The 4,569-nt window shown below is 41.1% G+C and overlaps 1 protein-coding gene across 2 annotated transcripts in view; it reads right to left on the reverse strand.

The window, feature by feature from the left end:
- CEP120 (centrosomal protein 120) overlaps positions 1-300 on the reverse strand; it is a 62,939-nt gene extending 62,639 nt beyond the window's left edge. For both annotated transcript variants that reach the window (XM_023519168.1, XM_023519169.1), the window contains exon 1: positions 219-300. The gene's annotated coding sequence lies outside the window, so the exon portion shown is untranslated. The remainder of the gene's footprint in view (positions 1-218) is intronic.
- Positions 301-4,569: the final 4,269 nt, after the last annotated feature.

Here is a 4,569-nt window from a genome sequence, read left to right on the forward strand (position 1 = left end):
CGCGAACCCAGGCAGGACTCGTGGCGGGGTCCCCGCCGCCCACCCGCGGGCCCTGCCGCCCAAACCCCGCTCCGTGGCCTGTCCCACCGACGCTTGCAGCGCGCCCTGCTCCTCTGGCCTGGGCCGCCAGCCCAGGACCTGACCCTGCCCCAACTCAAAGCAAAAGTTGCTCTGTACCGCCCCTTCTGCAGGTAGGGGCGAACCCGCCGCCCAAGGACCTTTTGCCGCCTGCGTAGCCGCTTTTCAAACGCCCGGGCAGCCGCAGCGGCCGCCGCCGCGCCCTGCTTCCGCCTAGCAACCAGGCCCGCAGGCCCAGTGCCCCCGGGGAGCCTGGAGGACAAAGGGCGATAGAGACCAGGGCAATGTGGGATAGAACGCCCCTCAGCCCGCCTCGCCTCCCGCCCTTTTAAGCTCCGTTCCAGAGCCCTAGAGAGGACTAGCTCGATACCCCACAGCGCCCCCTGCTAGCCAGACTCAGAAAGGCGGGCAATTTGAGGAGGACTCCCTGCGCATGCGCATTACTGCTGCAAAGCTTCCCTGAGTCTGTACAGTTTGCTCTGGGGTTGATGATTGCAGCGTACTCTCTGCTTGGTGGCTCAGTCACAAACTGAGAAATATATTAATAAGAACTTTAAAAAAAGCAACCACCCTCTCTAGCTTAGTTCAGAAACGCAGTATTAAAACACTACTTAAAAAAATTAAATCACATAACTTAAGTCTGGACTCTAAAGTCCCGGAATTGTCTTTGCAGAGCCCCTCAAATTTCTGCCCTCTGAATATAAGTAGCGTCAATACGGTAATTGCGGTAACTGTTGGCGCTGACGTAAAATCTCAGAATTTCCTGTAGCTAGAAATTCCCCTAAAACAAAAACATTGTCACGTGGGCAGGGAAATTTAAAGGTATAGGTTGTTCCACTTATATGTTCAACCTTACCTTAGCAAAATCAAGACCAAAAGGAAGCAAGCCGTGGAAATGCTGCCAACTAACATTTTGCCCTTAAGTCTCCCAACTTCAGAGGTTTTTAGGAAAGATCAGAAATCTTTCGGAAGTTACCTAACTTGAAACCTAGATAACCAAGTCAATTGGAGCCATTTTTAACATTATGAACAGTTTTAGCATTCGTTTTGTAATGATTCTGAAAAATCATTACATTATTTTTAAAAAAATCATTACATTAATTTTTGAAAAACAAAAATAAATAACAATAATAGATTGGGGAAAAAAGCAGGGAAAAAAGCAGCAGAGGTGAGATATTAGGTTATTATGTATGAAATGTCTGTTTCCCGAAATACTAAGTTTGAACAGTTGTTACTCTGACATTTCACTTTTACACTTCTTGTTTTATTTTTATTGTGATGGTACATCCCCATTCTTTCTTTCTTTCTTTCTTTTTTTTTTTTTTTATTAAATCATCACTGTGTACATTAATGCAGTCATGGGGTACAATATGCTGGTTTTATGTACAGTTTGAAATATTTTCATCAAACTGGTAAGCATAGCCTTCATGGCATTTTCTTAGTTATCGTGTAAGACATTTATATTCTACATTTAGTAAATTTCACATGTACCTTTGTAAGATGCACCATAGGTGTGATCCCACCAATCACCTTCCCTTCACCCATCCTCCCCCCTCCCCTCCCCTCCCTTTCCCCATATTCTTGGGCTATCCTCATTCTTTCAAATGCATGTTTTGCCTTGTGATTATCTTTAGAGCAATTATTTGTGAAACCATGAAGAAGTCAAAAATTAATGTTTCCTTTGAACATCATAGTTTCATCATGTAGCCAAATGCAGTGCATACTGCTCAAAATGTCAAGGAAAGGTTTGGGAAGGATGTGGCTAATGAGTGCACAGCAGGTCTGTGGCTTGAGAGTTATTTTTAATTTTGAAAATGAGCCTCATGGGTTACCTGAGACCAAGGTGGACAATGATGGGCTGAAAGCTGTAATGGAAGCAACTCAGCCTACGTGTGAATAAGCAGCAAGTGTTGATGTTACAATGCCAACAACAGTGGACCATTTGAAATATATTGGCAAAGTAAAGAAACTGGACAGATGGGCTATGCATGAATTAAATGAGCATCAGAAGAGAAATCTCAAAGCTTGCTTTAGTGTCACAACATAAAGTTGAACCATTTCTATACAGTATTGTTGCGTGTGATAATAAATGGATTTTTTTTAATTTCACAAGCATTTGGCACAGTTGTTAATTGTTATGTAAAGGTGAGGTGGTGAAACATAGTCAAAAACAAAGTTCAGTAACAAAACTAATGGTGGTAGCGCCCGTAGCTCAGTTGGGTAGGGCGCCAGTCAAATACACTAAGGCTGGTGGGTTCGAACCCAGACCCAACCAGGTAAAACAACAATGACTAATGCAACAAAAAAATAGCCGGGATTTGTGGCAGGTGCCTGTAGTCCCAGCTACTTGGGAGGCTGAGGCAAGAGAATTGCTTAAGCCCAAGAGTTTGAGGTTGCTGTGAGCTGTGATGCAACAGCACTCTACTGAAGGTGACAAAGTGAAACTCTGTCTCAAAAAAAAAAAAAAAAACAACACAAAACTAATGGTGTCTGGTGGTCCAGAGTCAGTATCATCCACTACAGCTTCATGAAACCTGGTCAATCAATAACAATGGACGTCTACTGCAACCAACTGGACAAATAATAAAGGATGCTTGAGATTAAGCAGCCAAGATTGGTCAATAGAGATGGGCCAGTCCTCTTGCAAGACAGTATTCAACCACATGTTGCCCAAATAATGGTGCTCAAACTACAGAAGCTGGACTTGGAGACCATCTGTTACCTACCGTAATCACCAGACCTTGCACTAACTGACTACCCCGTTCAAGTTCTGAACCATTTGCTAAGAAAAATATTCACTTCCCAACAAGCTGCAGAAAACACCTTCCATGATTTCATCACCATTCACTAGGCTTCTTTGCTGCTGACGTAAACAAGCTACCATCAAGCTGGCAAAACTGTGTGGATAGTTTAGGCACATCCTTTGATTACTTATGCTGCTTTTTGTTCAGATGTCATCAACTAAACTTTTGATTTGAAATTGGACATTTCAGACTTACTGACCTTAATGAGACTGGTTTCTCTTGCTGTTTTTTTGTTCTGAAAACTTAGAAGGTTGTTCTTTTGAAAACAAATAATATATTTCTGGGCCTTGTTTTTTTTTTTTTTTTCTTTTTCTTTCTCTTTTGCCCAAAAGAAAAGGAGGAGTTTGTGGAAATTAAGCCACTTTATTTCAGGTGCCCTCAGAGGCATTGCCTAAAATGAGGCATTATTCAATCTAAAATCAAAGTAATGACCTGCTTTGGAGTCATTACTAAACAACACATTCTTTTGTAGATGTCAAACATGCTTAAAAGTAGACAATAATATGATGAACTCCTAGGTACTCAGAACCCAGCTTTAACAATTAGCAATCCAAGACCAGTCCTCTTCATCTGTTGTATTGTTTTGAGGGCTGTGTCCTAACACCACATCCTTTCGCCTTTCTCAATATGTATTTCTACGAGGTAAAGACCTTTTCAAAAAAATCTTAAAATATTAAATATTTAACCACAATTTCATTATTCTACCTAAAAAGTTAGCAATAATCCTCAATACCATTAAATATAAACTTCTCTGATTGTCTAGTAATTTGATTCAATGGACTTGGTCAACTCAGGGTCCAAGTAAGTTACAAAGTACAATGCGTTCAGTTGGTAAGTCTCTTGACTCATACATTTTGTTCCTTGCAATTCTTTATTAAAAAAACAGGTTGTGCATGCTGTCAAGTTTATCAGTCTAAATTTTATCAGTATAATGCAAATGTTGTTATTAAACATATCCTCTGTTAAGAGGTCTAATAAATACATTCACCCGAACAACACTTAAAGGCGATTCAAAAGGCAAATCAACAACAACAAAGTACGTTATTAGTGGTACAAAACAGTAAACTCTGAGAGTTTAACATTAAACTCTTTCAGGGGTGTCCAACCTGTGGCCTGTAGGCCACATGCAAATTATGTGAAGACTAGTTTGCTTATCTGTGGGGTCAGATATTGCAAAATGTATGCATGGACCTTTTTTTTGCTCATCAACTTGTGTTCGGGTTTGTGTATTTAACAAATGGCCCAAGACTACTCTTCTTCCAAAGTGGGGCAGAGAAGAAAAAAGGTTGGACACCCCTGCAGGTGGCAAAAGGAGTCCCAGGCAATGAGACGAAGTTCCTCCTATGGAAAGCATACCTCAGCTTAGAGTGAGGGACCCACCTCTGCCATTTCCATTTTCTGCATATGGATGACTTTAGGCAAATTACTTTACCTCTTTGAGCCTTGGTTTCAGTTATAAAGTGATAGTATGATTCCTTAGTATAGAACTTAAAATGGCAGCAAAGGTCATTTGGTTATTATCTTTTTATCTGAATGGTGTCAGGCCTTCCGTAGTAACTATAAAAGACCCAGAAACTGCCCACCAATGTATCTGTTTGTTTTGCTTTGGGGCACCCAGCTTAAAACCTAGATTACAAACCCTTGCTATGTTAGAGAAGAGTCTTAGGTCCTAAAAATTTTGATAAAT

This window comes from Otolemur garnettii, unplaced genomic scaffold (assembly GCF_000181295.1).
Source record: "Otolemur garnettii isolate 467f Iridium unplaced genomic scaffold, OtoGar3 scaffold00160, whole genome shotgun sequence".
In the NCBI taxonomy this organism is placed as follows: Eukaryota; Metazoa; Chordata; class Mammalia; order Primates; family Galagidae; genus Otolemur; species Otolemur garnettii.